Source organism: Neophocaena asiaeorientalis, unplaced genomic scaffold (genome assembly GCF_003031525.2).
Source record: "Neophocaena asiaeorientalis asiaeorientalis breed wild unplaced genomic scaffold, Neophocaena_asiaeorientalis_V1.1 scaffold427, whole genome shotgun sequence".
NCBI classification, from domain to species: Eukaryota; Metazoa; Chordata; class Mammalia; order Artiodactyla; family Phocoenidae; genus Neophocaena; species Neophocaena asiaeorientalis.
In genome coordinates, this window is record NW_020172280.1 from 482,707 (window position 1) to 500,190 (window position 17,484).

The 17,484-nt window shown below is 41.8% G+C and overlaps 1 non-coding gene across 1 annotated transcript; it reads right to left on the minus strand.

The window, feature by feature from the left end:
- Positions 1 to 14,388: 14,388 nt before the first annotated feature.
- LOC112412667 (U6 spliceosomal RNA) lies at positions 14,389 to 14,496 on the minus strand. The gene has a single exon (XR_003005844.1). It is a non-coding gene; the product is annotated as a U6 spliceosomal RNA (small nuclear RNA).
- Positions 14,497 to 17,484: the final 2,988 nt, after the last annotated feature.

Below are 17,484 nucleotides of genomic sequence, written 5' to 3' on the forward strand. Positions count from 1 at the left end.
ACATCCATTTTATTTTGTTCGGATAAAAATACACGTGAGGAAATTAAATACAAGAAAAACCAAGAGTTTCCATGTTATCACTAATTTTCCAAAGAAGGTTAAGAAGCAGTGTTCAGGGGTTATTTACAAATTAGAAAACCACATTAATTTTGTGATTTTGGCAAATCATTAATCTGGACCTTGATTTATGTACTCTTCATAAATTTGTGTTCCAGCTCAATGCATAATGGTCTTTAATAGTCTATACTTTAATGATTTTTAATTGCATAGTTGGTCAACTTGTTGGGATAAAAGGAATATACCAACGTATCACAATCAGTCTTACACCATGAGACTTGGTTTTGAAGTCCTGCTCTGCCACTTAGGATATTAACTTGGGCCGAGCTATTTTACTTCTGTGATCTTCAGTTTTCTCATCAGTAAATGAGGATAATACCTCCTGGGGCTCAGCAAACACTCTGTCCCATGGGCTTCCTCCTCTCGTGTGTCATGTGCCCATAGAAAGATGATGTTGTTCTGGACTTTGCCATATGAGTTTTGACAATAAGTTCAGGCACCTCTATTTTCAAAGTCTTGTTTCCATACAGTGAACACTGGGATTTTAGAGAGGATTTGTTTCAGGTTTAAACTGTTCCACTGAACCGTGGGCTGCTTTGGCAGCAAAGTTGGCTGAGGGAATTTTTCAGAAACAGACCTCAGTGAAAAAGAGCCTGGTTAGAGAACAGAGTGGATAAACTTGCTCAGCTAACAAATTCCTTGCATTCTCTAAACCAAGTATGTACAGGATGAGGAAGCCAAAGCAGCCAACATAAATCCCCCGAAAGATGGTCGTGACTCGCCTGTCAGCCGTGCACATAGTCATCCACCACCTCAGATCCTGTTGCAAGTGGGCTTCTTGGCTTTGTTTATTGTTCTGCAGGGACAGCCAATGGTTCAAACACAGAGAAGTGTTGGTCTCTTCAGCTCCAGAATGTCTGACCTTAAAAGCTCAAGTCTTAGTACACAGCGTGGTCTGTAATAGCCTCGGAGACAAACATGCACTCCAGGTCTTAAAGCAATCAGAACGGCACTTAAGAGACCAGAGAAGGGACCCAACAGATTTTCATAAAATGACATCTCTCCTGTCCCTTTTGCTTATTTTTTTGTGGGAACTGGTATTGGTGGGTGACTACAGGATGTGCTACAAGAAGACACTTGTGTTGTCTTTGATGTGGAAAATAATAGAAGGTACAGAGATGGGTGGGAGGCATTGTAGGGCTGAGGGAACAACAATTTTGAGAGACTTCAGACTTTTGAAGGCCCTGTGCATGTTGACTGAGTGGGAGGGTATCAGACCTGGGTCTTCTCCCTGGTTCTGACCCCTTGTGCACAGGAGAGCTCATGTTAGACTTAATCTCTCTATGACAATTTCTTCTGCGATAAACATGGAAATAGATTAGCCTCTTTTGTCTTCTCTTAAATGCAGGTTGAAACTTTCAATGGGACAACATCAGTATAGGTCTGTTGTTCTTGGAACTTTTTTAGACCTGGACCAGTTTGACACCTTGAACTTGACATGTGCCATATCTACTATAGTTTTAAGCTTTAATCCATCTTTAGATTTATTTGAAGATTGTCTAACTTGGAGACCTTTTGCAAGGTGAATTAGAAGGGATGAACATTTCAAATCTAAAGTGTAACTTCTGTTGTATTTTTTTAACAAGTATCTGGATAAACTATGTAAGGCCTATATTATTGATAAGGTAGTCCTTGTAATAATGTTGGCATTCAACTTTCACTCTCAAACCATTTTCACATCTATAATCTCATTTTACCCTCACAATTTGTTCTTACTTGGAGGAAAAGAAAAAAATGTTTTTGTTTTTTTAATCAAAGTAATTTACCTGGTTAAACACAGGTCTTTCATGAGAACTGGGCAGCTGTTTGGACAAATGCCAATAATAAGAGCAGACCTGAAGTGGCCGCAGCAGCCTAGAGGCCTGAAGAGATCCCCGTGGAAACTGATCACTCCCTGGGTAACCCATGATTGGCTCATTCTCCTGCCACAATTCTTTGGCTTAAGAGTTTTTAACTCTTAAGGATGCGGAAAGGCCCACATGTGTTCACACAAGATCTTACTGGGGCATTAACCTGTTTTATTCTATCAGAAATATCTTACTTGTGATGGACATCTTCAGACATAAGAGTTACAGGACAGTGTTGACAGAATGCTCATTATCAGTAGAGGTGCCACCAAATTTAATTGTTTTCCAAGATTTCACTTAACTGAGCAGAGATTTTCCTTCATAAATAAAACAGCATGATTTTCAGAGACCCTTGTGTCACCTTAACTGGTTTATCCACACCACCAATTATCTGGACAGGAAAAGTTGCCGAGTCAAAGCAAAACACTTGAGTCTTCCTGGACATTTTGAATCCAAAACAGACCAAAAGAAAAAAGTGTGATTTTGGTATCACAGAAATGGGAGGCAGCGTTTTACACCTGTAGACTGAGGCCTGCGGTGTGTCAGCAGCAGGTTTGTTGGCTACGATGGGAAACATGAACAGCGTGCTGATTAACCTCAGAATCAGGATCAAGAAGAAACACATCCACCCGTGACATCAGGAATCTGTGGTATCTGAAACTGTACTGGGAAACTATTAAAGGCCTGAACAGAAATTTAGATTGCAACAGTGCCCATAAACAAAGGCCAGCTCAACGTTATGACAACCCATCTACAATGGAAGGACAAGAGGCACAGATAATAAACTGACAAGTAACCCTAAAGGGATTTTTGCCTGACATTGAAATTTGTACCACATTGCAAAGATCTCTTTATATTTTCAAGCATTTCTTTCTCAAATGGATATAAACCTTGTATTCGCTCACCATGTCCAGAAGGGGGCAGAGGCGGTCAAGAGTCAGAGGGCTTCTTTACACGCACAGTAGATGGAGAATTAAGAGGGACCAAGTAGACATGATTTTTTGCAAAAGAACGGTCCCCAAAGTTAACAAGATGAGCCCTTCAAATAGGTTCTGTCACTAAAGCAGGGCTTTTTCCATAAGCTAAAATGAGGACAATCAAGCTAATACCTTTAATAATGGAAAATATCAACCTGAGAAATGTATCAAATCATCTGGTGAGGTTCCAATTTTATGACGTATACCTCAAAAAATTCGATGGTTACCTTAGCTGTTATAATCCAGTCTGGGCTCATCTTCTTGTCCAAAGCTACCAATACATCTGGCTTTTTATACAATGATAAATTTGGTAAAATAAGGCCCAATCTCTTTAAAACTTCCCAGGCTTATCTGTTTTTTAAGCCACAATGAAACATGGGTCAGACTAAATGTAAATAGCACGTATTAAGTGTGTGCTGAAGAGCCTTCACTGGGAGAGGATCTTGAGAAAAAGAATTAGCTGGACAAGTGAGTTTGATAAAACTTGTCTTCTACATCCCTGCCTTAGAGATTCACAATTCACACAAGCATGTTAAAGACTTTCAAAAGCTTTGAGTTAGGAACCCTATTTGGCTTTGTTTCATTGCCATGAATTCTCTGAAGAATGTCTATCGTGATAAGAGAAATCTCTCACTTGCTGATCTGTGGACTCCTAGAAAGCATTTCCAAGCATATTTAAAGAGTTCTACCTGGCATCACCAGGTAGATCTCCGGCTCAATCACACTAAATCTGATGCGGGGTTTTTTGGTTTCTTTTTTGCAGTACGCGGGCCTCTCACTGCTGTGGCCTCTCCTGTTGCGGAGCACAGGCTCCGGACGCGCAGCCTCAGCGGCCATGGCTCACGGGCCCAGCCGCTCTGCGGCACGTGGGATCCTCCCGGACCGGGGCACGAACCCGCGTCCCCTGCATCGGCAGGTGGACTCCCAACCACTGCGCCACCAGGGAAGCCCCGATGATGCAGGGTTTTAATATCTAAGTTTTAACCTGAGTTTTTTATTCCCAGTGTTGCTCCTCTCTGGCCTCCAATATCTGCTGACCTCTGGCTCCTCATCCTTTGCTTGGACTCCGCATAGCGGTACCTTCCCAGCCCTGTGGTGTCATGTTTGGCAGGTCTGTGTCAGGCGCTTCCTAACTTACACGTCCTCTGGGGACTTCCCAGGCCCAAGCTCCCTGGATGGCATTTTGCTACACATGGCCCAGGCTCAAGTTAGTCATATTAAATGGGACCCTCATATAAAATTCAAGGTTGCATCTGGCAAGTGTCCAATGAGAGGTGCTGGCTAAATGTCACAGCATTTCAGCAAAGGAAGAGACCCCTGGGGACTGGGAAGTTCAGGGGCAGCTTCACAGATGATTTGGCAATAGGACAGGCCTTGAAGGATGTTTTTAAAGGCAGAAGTGGTGGCCCATAATGAAGAGGAGAAGGGTGGACATGGACAGATCAGGTGGGAGAACAACGGAAACCCAGGTGGGGGGATCAGGATATGTGAAGTGAGTTACAGACAGGTGAAGCTGCAGTGGGAGACAGTGGAAGGTAAGACTGAAACGTAAACACACACCAGATACCAGGCACATAAATTTGAATTGTATCCTACAGGCAGAGGAAAACCAGAAACTTTCTGAGAAGGAAAAGTATACCTCCGTCTGAAATTCACGGAAGGCGCGTGTGGGGTAGTGTTGCTGCTTTTACATCAACGTGTCAGCTTTCTAGATATTAGTGGGAAAGAACGAGGGCTTTTGAGTCAGAATCCTCCATCTGTTCCCACCTATTACTGCCACCTGTGAGCTTGAGAAAGTTACATGATCTCTCGGAACCTTAGTCTCCTCACATGTGACATGATTTCAAAAGCTACCTCAGCCTGTTGTGAGGCTTCAGCAGTGCAGTACTTGTAAAGTGACGGTGCTGTTGGAATAAAACACAGCTGCAGACATGCTCGACAAAGCCGTGCACGTAGAGATCTTTCTGGTCTGTAGTTTTCCAGCAACGTGGCCGGCGTGCTGCGTGGTCAGCTGCTTGTGCCTCGCAGGATCCCGGAGTCCACACCGCCCCGATTGCCCACAACTGAGAGAACCATGCTGTTACCCTATTTTTCCTTCTTGAGTTGTTGGGTTATTTGGTCGCTGGTGAGGCCCTTATCTCTCCATTCTCCTCATTAGCATTAGTGTCTGCTGTCATCGACAGACAGAGGCAGCCACCTGGACTGGCTCTGGGAGTATGACTTTTTGAAACCCAATCTGCCCAGTTACCTCCCAAGCAAAGAAGACGGTCAGAGGAAGGTGAAACCAATTGACCCCAACCCGGCAGTTTTTGCCTAGAGCTGGAAAACTAAAATTCCCTTTGTAGCTTCTCGCTTTCTTCTTTTTAAAGCTAGTTAATTGGGGGAAGGAATGCCAGATGGGAATTCTCTGTAATGTCTCTTATCAGGACACTACCTGGGCTCAAGGCACTGAAAATAAGTAAAAGTAAACTCTTATGCTGTGAGAGTTTATTTTAGACAATAAGACATTTAGCAAATAGCTATTACTAGCCAGAAATGTATTTATGTCCTTTGATGTATTGTTTCTCTCCATACACCATCTCTCCATGGGGGATTTTATAAAGTTAATTTTAACTTCCTCCCATCAACCCAGGCTCTCTCCTTCTGGACTGAAGGCCTCACTTTCTCCTCACGTGGTAGCTCCTTCCTCATGTGTCCATTCGGCCCCTTGTCTCTGACCCTGCACGTTCCAGTTCCACCTCCCCCCAGGCATGACACCCACCGTTGCAGCCTGCTCCAGGTGAGGTGTACCTGGACTTGGCCCCCCGGGGAAAGACTTGAGTAGGCTCCAGGTCGTAAGGAAAAAAGCCAATGGAGAGGGAGGGAAAGGTGACAGAGGGAGAGGGGGAGAAAGAGGAGGAGAGAGAGAGAGAGTGATTGATTGTTGGAGGGAAGCCCTGACTTGGTAAGACATCTCTGAAGAAAGGGAGGTAAGATCCAGTGTGCCTGAGGGTAAGTAGGTGATATTGCTACAATTCTGTGTTACATTATTATGAAATGACTACAGACACACACACACACACACACACACATACACACACCCTCCCAGTGGAAAACATCACTTTCCCCTTCCCTTTAAGAAGGAATAACATAGGAACAAGACGGTTCTGTACCCTGGTTAGTGACTCTTGCTGTTGGGTTCTGGTGTGGCTATTAACTGTGCATTTCCTAGTCTTATGGGCACTGGGGTAATTTTCATAAAGAACATTCCTAATCCACATTTTCATTCTTGTGTACCCCAGAAGCCCAAATCCTGCTAAAACTTTAAAGCCTATATTTTACCTTTTTAACTTCCTATTGTTTAATTGCATTTATAATAAAATAACACATCTTTCAAATCAACGTGATACCAGCAGGATTGTCAGAATATCTTCCTGGATTTATAAACAGGTATTTAGAAGCTTTCAGTACTAGGTGATAAACTAAAAATAGCTAGATCAATAAATAATTTATGGAGCAAATGATTTATTTTTAGTATAAATCGGTAGGAAGGTTCTCATGAATGATATCTGCAGTAAGTAGAACATTTTTCGTTTTATTAAAACATTAAATAGCTTAAAGCTGCACTAAGACTTTTGGGATACACTATAGCCATATTTTATGAACTGTAGATTAGATAACAATATCACATCACTGTTAAACTTCTTGAATGTGATAACTATACTGTGGTTACATAAGAGGGTATCTTTGTTCTCAGGCAAACACTGGTACGTTCAGGGGTAAAGAGGAATCATGTATGTAACCGACTCGTTATATTAATATTAATGTTATATAAATTATATTAATGTTTATAAATTATAATAATAATTACATAAAGAGAGAATGAATGATAAAGCACATGTGGATCAATGTTAAAATCTGGTTTACCCGGGTAAAGAGAGTATGAGAGATCTTTGTACTATTTTAGCAACTTCTCTGTAACTCTGAAATTATTTCAAATAAAAAGTTAAGATATATATATATATATTTATAATACCCATATATAGTATGACCATATATTATATACAGTTGTCCTTCGGATCCTTGGGGTCTGACTCCAGGACTCCCACGGATACCCAAATCTGAGAATGCTCAAGTTCCTTATGTAAAATGGCATAGTGTTTGCATATAACCTATGCACATCCTCCCATATACTTCATTTTTTTAATTTAAATTAATTAATTTTTAAATATATTTATACAGCAGGCTCTTATTAGTTATCTATTTTACATATATTAGTGTATTTAGGATAATCCCAGTCTCCCAGATCATCCCACCACGTCCCCTCCCCATCCCCCCCTCTTTCCCCACTTGCTGTCCATACGTTTGTTCTCTACATCTGTATCTCAATTTCTGCCTTGCAAACCGGTTCATCTGTACCATTTTTCTAGATTCCACAAAAATGCGTTAGTATACAATATTTGTTTTTCTCTTTCTGACTTACTTCACTCTGTATGACAGACTCTAGGTCCATCCACCTCCCTACAAATAACTCAATTTCATTTCTTTTTATGGCTGAGTAATATTCCATTGTATATATGTGACATCTTCTTTACCCATTCGTCTGTTGATGGGCATTTAGGTTGCTTCCACGTCCTGGCCATTGTAAATAATGCTGCAGTGAACACTGGGGTGCATGTGTCTTTTTGAATTATGGTTTTCTCTGGGTATATGCCCAGTAGTGGGATTGCTGGGTCATATGGTAATTCTATTTTTAGTTTTTTAAGGAACCTCCATACTGTTCTCCATAGTGGCTGTATCAGTTTACATTCTCACCAACAGTGCAAGAGGGTTCCCTTTTCTCCACACCCTCTCCAGCATTTGTTGTTTGTAGATTTTCTGATGATGCCCATTCTAATCGGTGTGAGGTGATACCTCATTGTAGTTTTTTTTTTTATGGCTGCATTGGTCTTTGTTGCTGCACGCGGGCTTTCTTCTAGTTGCAGCAAGCAGGGGCTATTCTTCGTTGTGGTGCACGGGCCTCAATAGCTGTGGCACACGGGCTCAGTAGTTGTGGCTCGCAGGCTCTAGAGAGCAGGTTCAGTAGTTGTAGCACACGGGCTTTGTTGCTCAGCGGCATGTGGGATCTTCCGGGACCAGGGCTCGAACCCATGTCCCCTGCATTGGCAGGCAGATTCTTAACCACTGCACCACCATTGAAGCCCTCATTGTAGTTTTGATTTGCATTTCTCTAATAATTAGTGATGCTGAGCAGTTTTTCATGTGCCTCTTGGCCCTCTGTATGTCTTCTTTGGAGAAATGTCTATTTAGGTCTTCTACCCATTTTTGGATTGGGTTGTTTGTTTTTTTAATGTTGAGCTGCATGACCTGTTTATATATTTTGGAGATTAATCCTTTGTCTGTTGATTCGTTTGCAAATATTTTCTCCCATTCTGAGGGTTGTCTTTTCATCTTGTTTATAGTTTCCTTTGCTGTGCAAAAGCTTTTTAAGTTTCATTAGGTCCAATTAGTTTATTTTTGTTTTTATTTCCATTACTCTGGGAGGTGGGTCAAAAAATATCTTGCTGTGATTTATGTCAAAGAGGGTTCTTCCTATGTTTTCCTCTAACAGTTTTATAGTGTCCAATCTTACATTTAGTTCTTTAATCCATTTTGAGTTTCTTTTTGTGTATGGTGTTACGGAGTGTTCTAATTTCATTCTTGTACATGTAGCTGTCCAGTTTTCCCAGCACCACTTGTTGAAGAGACTGTCTTTTCTCCATTGTATATCCTTGCTTCCTTTGTCATAGATTAGTTGACCATAGGTGCATGGGTTTATCTCTGCGCTTTCTATCCTATTCCATTGATCTATATTTCTGTTTTTGTACCAGTACCATATTGCCCTTATTACTGTAGCTTTGTAGTATAGCCTGAAGTCAAGGAGTCTGATTCCTCCAGCTCCGTTTTTTTCCCTCAAGAACTCTTCTGTAAAGGTTTGATAGAATTCACCTGTGAAGCCATCTGGTCCTGGAATTTGTTGGAAGATTTCTTTCTGTTTTTCTTTTAATAAATTTATTTATTTAATTAGTTTTGGCAGTGTTGGGTCTTCGTTGCTGCATGCGGGTTTTCTCTAGTTGCGGCAAGTGGGGGCTACTCTTCATTGCGGTGCGCGAGCTTCTCATTGCATTGGCTTCTCTTGTTGTGGAGCATGGGCTCTAGGCTCGCGGGCTTCAGTAGTTGTGGCACACGGGCTCAGTAGTTGTGGCTTGCGAATTCTAGAGCACAGGCTCAGTAGTTGTGGTATATGGGCTTAGCTGCTCTGCAGCATGCGGACCAGGGCTCGAACCGATGTTCCCTGCATTGGTAGGTGGATTTTTAACCACTGCGCCACCAGGGGAGTCCCTCCCTCTTTTTCTTGATGAGTCTGGCTAAAGGTTTATCAATTTTGTTTATCTTCTCAAAGAACCAGCTTTTAGTTTTACTGATCTTTGCTATTGTTTTCTTTGTTTCTATTTCATTTATTTCTGCTCTGATCTTTATGATTTCTTTCCTTCTACTTACTTTGGGTTTTGTTTGTTCTTCTTTCTCTATTTAGGTGTAAGGTTAGATTGTTTGAGATTTTTCTTGTTTCTTGAGGTAGGATTGTATTGATATAAACTTCCCTCTTAAAACTGCTTTTGCTGCATCCCATAGATTTTGGATCATCATGTTTTCGTTGTCATTTGTCTCTAGGTATTTTTTGATTTCCTCTTTGATTTCTTCAGTGATTTCTTGGTTATTTAGTAACGTATTGTTTAGCCTCCACGTGTCTGTGCTTTTCACGTTTTTTTCATGTAGTTTATTTCTAATCTAATAGCGTTGTAGTCGGAAAAGATGCTTGATATGATTTCAATTTTCTTAAATTTACTAAGGCTTGATTTGTGACCCAAGATATGATCTATCCTGGAGAATGTTCCGTGTGCACTTGAGAAGAAAGTGTAATCTGTCTTTTTTGGATGGAATGTCCTATAAATATCAATTAAATCTATCTGGTCTATTGTGTCATTTAAAGCTTGTGTTTCCTTATTAATTTTCTGTGCATTTGTGTAAGTGAGGTGTTAAAGTCCCCCACTATTATTGTGTTACTGTCAATTTCCTCTTTTATAGCTGTTAACATTTGCCTTATATATTGAGGTGCTCCTATGTTGGGTGCATATATATTTATAATTGTTATATCTTCTTCTTGGATTGATCCCGTGATCATTATGTAGTGTCCTTCCTTGTCTCTTGTAACATACTTTATTTTAAAGTCTATTTTATCTGATATGAGTATTGCTATTCCAGCTTTCTTCTGATGTCCATTTGCATAGAATGTCTTTTTCCAATCCCTCACTTTCAGTCTGTATGTGTCCCTACGTCTGAAGTAGGTCTCTTGTAGACAGTGTATATATGGGTCTTGTTTTTGTATCCATTCAGCCAGTCTGTGTCTTTTGGTTCGAGCATTTAATCCATTCACGTTTAAGGTAATTATTGATATGTATGTTCCTATGACCATTTTCTTCATTGTTTTGGGTTTGTTTTTGTAGGTCCTTTTCTTCTCTTGTGTTTCCCACTTAGAGAAGTTCCTTTAGCATTTGTTGTAGAGCTGGTTTGGTGGTGCTGAATTCTCTTAGCTTTTGCTTGTCTGTAAAGATTTTGATTTCTCCATCGAATCTGAATGAGATCCTTGCCAGGTAGAGTAATCTTGGTTGTAGTTTCCTCCCTTTCATCACTTTAAGTATATCATGCCACTCCCTTCTGGCTTGTAGAATTTCTGCTGAGAAATCAGCTGTTAACCTTATGGGAGTTCCCTTGTATATTATTTGTCATTTTTCCCTTGCTGTTTTCAATAATTTTTCTTTGTCTTTAATTTTTGCCAATTTGATTACTATGTGTCTCGGTGTATTCCTCCTTGGGTTTATCCTGTATGGGACTCTCTGTGCTTCCTGGATTTGGGTGGCTATTTTCTTTCCCATGTTAGGGAAGTTTTCGACTATAATCTCTTCAAATATTTTCTCTGGTCCTTTCTCTCTCTCTTGTCCTTCTGGGACTCCTATAATGTGAATGTTGTCACATTTAATGTTGTCCCAGAGATCTCTTAGGCTGTCTTCATTTCTTTTCATCGTTTTTCTTTATTCTGTTCCATGGCAGTGAATTCCACCATTCTGTCTTCCAGGTCACTTATCCGTTTTTCTGCCTCAGTTATTCTGCTATTGATTCCTTCTAGTGTATTTTTCATTTCAGTTATTGTATTGTTCAGCTGTGTTTGTTTGTTCTTTAATTCTTCTAGGTCTTTGTTAAACATTTCTTGCATCTTCTCAATCTTTGCCTCCATTCTTTTTCCGAGGTTTTGGATCATCTTCACTATCATTATTCTGAATTCGTTTTTTGGAAGGTTGCCTATCTCCACTTCATTTAGTTGTTTTTCTGGGGTTTTATCTTGTTCCTTCATCTGGTACATAGCCCTCTGCCTTTTCATTTTGTCTATCTTTCTGTGAATGTGGTTTTCGTTCCATAGGCTACAGGATTGTAGTTTTTCTTGCTTCTTTTGTCTGCCCTCTGGTGGATGATGCTCCCTCCCATGTACTTTAAATCCTCTCCAGATTACTTGCAATACATAATAAAATGTAAATGCTGTGTAAATAGTTGTAAATACCATGTAAGTGGTATGTATATAGTTGTCAAAGTGCAGCAAATTCAAGTTTTGCGCTTTGGAACTTTCTGGAATTATTTTCCTGAATATTTCCCATCCACTGTTGCTTGAATCCCAGGATGCACAGCCTGAGGACACAGAGGGACGATTGTATATATATGTGTATATTTATAATACACATATATAATATATCCACATTTTGAATTTAACCTTTAGACTGAGATGGCTCCAGCTGATATTTTCATGAAATAAGCTGAGTCAGGTGATTCTGGTTTAGGGTGTATTTGCAAACTGCACTGTCTATTGGGTGGTTGCCTCCACAACAGGCATGCCAGTGAAGTGCAGGAGCCCTGAGAGTGAGTTCCCTGCGTTTCCCGTTGTGAGCTGACGTTTGGTTTCCCCGGCTCACTGTGTTCCCTGATTATCGCAGAGAGAGAAGTAGCAGGAACTCCCTTCCCAGCAGCTATAAAATGCCAGTTAAATGGCTTATTTGCAAATTGCCAAATACAACCACTAGGTTATTTCTACACAAGAATTCCTGTATAAGCAAATCTTCAGAACCTCAGGATTCAAATGAGGTGAACTAATGAAAAAGTCCTGGGATTAACAGAGAAAACTACTGTACATAAAATAGATAAGCAATAAGGATTTACTGTATAGCACAGGGAACTGTATTCAGTATCTTGTAATAACCTATAATGAAATATTATCTGAAAAAAAATAACTGAATCACTATGCTGTACATCTGAAACTAACACAATATTGTAAATCAACTATACTTCGACTTAAAAAAAAAGTCCTTGGCATCCAGACAGCCAAAAAGCACATGAAAAGATGCTCAACATCGCTAATTATTAGAGAAACGCAAGTCAAAACTACAATGAGGTATTACCTCATACCAGTCAGAATGGCCATCATCAGAAAGTCTACAAACAATAAATGCTGGAGAAAAGGGAACCCTCCTACACTGTTGGTGGGAATGTAAATTGCTATAATCATTATGGAGAACAGTATGGAGGTTCCTTAAAAAACTAAAAATAGAACTACCATATGATCCAGCAATCTCACTCCTGTGCATGTATCTGGAGAAAACCATAATTCCAAAAGATATATGCACCCCAATGTTCACTGCAGCACTATTTACAATAGCCAAGACATGGAAACAACCTAAATGTCCATTGACAGAGGAACAGATAAAGTAGATGCAGTATATGTATACAATGGAATACTGCTCAGCCAAAAAAAAGAATGAAATAACGCCATTTGCAGCAACATAGATGAACCTAGAGATTATCATACTAAGTGAAGTGTCAGACAGAGAAAGACAAATACCATATGATATCGCTTAATGTGGAATCTAATAAAATGATACAAATAAACTTACAAAACAGAAATAGGGTCACAGATATAGAAAACAAACTATGGTTACTGGATGGAAAGGAGATTGGAGGGATAAACTGGGAGACTGGGATTGACATATACACACTACTATATATAAAATAGATAACTAATAAGGACCTACTATATAGCACAGGGAACTCTTCTCAATAATCTGTAATGGCCTGTATGGGAAAAGAATCTAAAAAAGAGTGGATATATGTATATGTATAACTGATTCACTCTGCTGTACACCTGAAACTAACCCAACATTGTAAATCAACTATACTCCAATAAAAGCTAAAGAACTCTTTAAAAATGTCCTTGGACAAGTTAGCAGCTTCTTTTAAGTCAGGGCGCTGTGCTCTGCTCCGCTGAGCTCTGCCGGGAGCTGAGAGTTAAGACCTGGAGATTCCCGTCCTGATCCTGTTCCTGGAAAGCGTCGGGATTTTCAGCAAGTACTTTCACCTCTATCTCAGCCTCTGTGGCCTTTCTTCTTCTTGCTTGTAACCAGCATTGGTGTGTCTGGGATAGATCGGATGATCTCTACCCAGTTCTAAAAACTCAGGAGAGTATTGTGCTAAAAGGAAGCTCCTTATGGGAGGAGATGACCCTGAGGGAAAACGGCTAAAAACTAATAGCACTCGTCTTTTACTTTCACCCTCCCCTGGGCACCTCCACTTTCTACTGTTCACTCCTGGCCTCCTAAGTTTCTGAGTCTTACAAGAATTTCCCACGAGGACTGTTTTTGGCCTGAAAGATACCCTCAAAACATCAAAAACCTTGAACCAAAAAGAGGCAGACTACTTTTCATATTTAAACTGAAAAATGTTTAATGGCAGAAAAAAAAAACAACCCCCACCAAAACCAAAAACCCTCCTTGACTGGGAAGTAGTAACAGGTTGAAAGTTTAATAGGACATGAGGAGAATTTGACACCTTGAGGGCAAGGGTTTGCTGCAGGCACACCAGGGATGGAGGTGAACATGGTATTTAGGGACCCCAACCTCCCCTCAGGCCTCAGGTTGCCTGGCCAGAGCACCCCAGCCAGGTCCCCACCCCCAGCCCCCTGTCAGTGCCCTGGGTTTGGTTAAAGAATGTGTTAATAAAAAATTACTCATGACACTGGTAAAAAATGTAGGGCTGACTCTGTTCAGTCGGGAACCAGCACCATGGTGTAGGGATGACTACACTGGAGGAGGAAGTCTAGTGGCAGCATTTTCCCAACAGCATCTGCTTACTTCATGTCTTTGTAGCACATTTTGCTAATTGTCACACTATTTCAAACTTTTTCACTATTATATTTGTCATGGTGATCTGTGATCAGTGATCTTTGATGTTACTGCTACGACTCACTGGAAGATAAGATGATGTTTAGTATTTTTTAGCAAGAAAGTATTTTAAAAAATGTTTTGCTGCTCAAAGGGTTAATTTTTTTTTTCATAAAAATGGACTGCTTCATGAATTTGTGTGTTATCCTTTGTGCAGAAGCCGTGCGAATTTTCTCTCTATCGTCCCAATTTTAGTATATGTGCTGCTGAAGCAAGCACTGCAATACACTTTTTTTTTTTCTTTTGCAGTACGCGGGCGTCTCACTGTTGTGGCCTCTCCCGTGCGGAGCACAGGCTCCGGACGCGCAGGCTCAGCGGCCATGGCTCACGGGCCCAGCCGCTCCGCGGCACGTGGGATCTTCCTGGACCGGGGCACGAACCCATGTCCCCTACATCGGCAGACGGACTCTCAACCACTTTGCCCCCAGGGAAGTCCTTTTTTTTTTTTTTCTTGGTTGCGTTGCGTCTCCGTTGCTGCGCGTGGGCTTTCTCTCCTTGAGGCGAGCGGGGGCTACTCTTTGTTGCGGTGCACGGGCTTCTCATTGCGGTGGCTTCTCTTGTTGTGGAGCACGGGCTCTAGGCATGTGGGCTTCAGTAGTTGCAGCACCCGTGCCCCCTGCATTGGCAGGCAGACTCTCAACCACTGCGCCACCAGGAAGTCCCAAGAAAGTATTATTAAATTAAGGTACGCACATCGTTTTTTAGACATAATGCTATTGCACACTTAATAGACTAGACTATGTATAGTGTAAACATTACTTTTACATGCACTGGGAAACCAAAAATACCATGTGACTTGCTTTATTGTGATGGTCTGGAACTGAACCTAGAATATCTCTGAGATATGCCTGTACCTGTTTTCGCAAACTGAAAGAAATTTGAAGGCGATTTTTAATTTTAAGAATAAAGGCAAAAAGCAAAAATAACAGATGCTTTATCTCGATTTATTTTGTGCATCTATTTGCAAGATGTGTCTTAAGGTCACTTCTTCTTTGCTTTATGCCATTTCAGCTTACGAAAGGTTTCATAAGAACGCTCTACTTGTGGATTGCAGGGGAAACCTGCACCTCTCAAAGCTCTCTATCTGGCGCACAGCTGCTGAGCTGTCCACTGGTAGGTGCTCCGTGGCACCTGGAGGACCTGCCCCAAGCAAAACTCTCATTTCAATAACTCACGCACAACTGCACCCTGCCTTTACTTTTGTAAAGGGATTTACTAAAAAGGAATGTAGGGCCTTTGCCTTTAAATGTCAAAGCAATGTTTCTCTCTTTGAAAATAAAATCTTTCTTTTGGTTCTTCTGAAAGTTACTGATAAGACCAAAGGGGATAAAGCAGGGAAGGAACAAGGAGAAGAGAAACCGTGGCACCAGTGCCTGGAAAATGGCTCTCTGTGGGTGAAAAATGTTCCAGTTGTTTCTCCCAGGTAAGACTTGAAGCAAAGAAGTCATGCAGAAAAGCTCATGGAAAATCAGAGCAAAGTATTTTTAGGTGGTTGACCTTTTAGTAAGAGTAGTATCTCCTTTAAAAGGAAAAATTATCATAGAATGTTATGTTACTAATACTTGGAAGAGAGGCAGGAAGGTGGGGGGATAAGCCAGGGGTAAAAATATCCAAGTCTGTGGTATACACTTTGGGGGCCTGTGTGCCCAGAAGCTCATCTTTCTGGACTGGCTGGTACTGGAGCTTTGCTCTTGCATCTGGTATAACTGCATCCCTTGCCTATCGGAATGTGTCTGCAGAACCATTTCTCAGTTCTCAAAATGTTCCCATACAGCCTCCCTCCCTCCTCCTCCTTCCTTGCCCCTTTCTTCCTTCTTATTTTCCTTACTGTCTCCAGGAAAAGAGAGGTGATGAAGCTTCCAGTTAAGAGCACAGACTTCAGTCATATTGGCCTGAATCTGAGTCTGGACTCTGCTACTTACTCTGTGCGTGACCTTGGACAAGTTACTAAATTTCTCTGGGCCTCAGTTTCCCCATCTGTGTAATGGGAGGAACAATAGTACCTGCTTCGCAGGGTAGTTGGGATAATTAAATGAGAGAGCACATGTAATGTGCTCAATAAAACTGAGTTCTCAGGAGAAAGGGAGGAGCTTGCAGAAACCTGCTGACTGTCTGCCCAAGGGGACATGAGTGCAGGATAAGCCAGCGGGTCTGGATGCCCAATCCAGACCTCCTTTGATTTTTGTATTTTCTGTTTTCACTCCAGTACTCCCTGACTTTATTCCGTTGTACCTGCGTGGATTATTTTGACAGAAGAAACTGAGCTAATCCCACTCTGTGTTCTGCAAAATTCTCTGATAATAGGTTTTTTTTTTCTCAAAATACTCCACTGCCCCCCAAAGAGTCAACTCCAAGTAAAATTACGGAGCATACAGGGTTTTGTTTTGCTTTGGTTCCAGTCTACCTCCTCTTTCTGTAGGCTCCGCATCTCCATTTCCCTCCCTTCACCCTAAATCCCGAGGGGTCTTGCTGTCTAGTTCACTGCAGCACCTGTCCACTTCTGCCCTCTTTCTTATCTTCCGAAATAGCCTGTCCCAGTGACCTTGCGCCACTCTCATTTCCTGGGACAGCTGATATCGGCTAATTTTTAGGAGTCAGCATGAGTCTAAGCCAGTCCACAGGTGACCACAATGAATGGCCCCTCTCTTTGCTGTGTTTGTCTCCTCACTGTGATTTCAGAGGCTCATCTCCAACAGTGAAATAGGCAGCAATTGCAAAGTAGTAGGTATTTCCAGTGCACACCCAGTTGTACCTCCCTGCTCCTTCTTGCGGTTAGGCTGGCCCCAGATACGACCGGGGTCATGACTCCCAGGATACTCACTGCTGGATAGAGGGAGCAGGCTGCAGGGGTGAAAACTAGACAGGTCACCAGGCGGAGGTGGCAGAGCGGGCCGGCCATCCCTGCAGGCAGCGACTGGGTCGTCCCAGCTACTCTACTAGTCTGACTTCACTGCTTGGCAGCATTCTTGGAATGGATGCAAAGCCTTTTCCTTTGCCCGGAAAATCTCGTCGAGCTCCCTCTCCCCTGGACCCCTGAGGGCTGCTGGAGAGGAGCGCACCTCCAGAGCCTGCGTGCTGCTATCTTAAGGGCTCTGTGGGCTCCAGGCCTCCCGCGCATCAACATTCTTTCCTATTTAGCCAGAGAGGGATTTCCTCACCGTTTTCACTCCTGCCAAGACCCAGTCCCACCTCTGCTGCCCCTCCTAC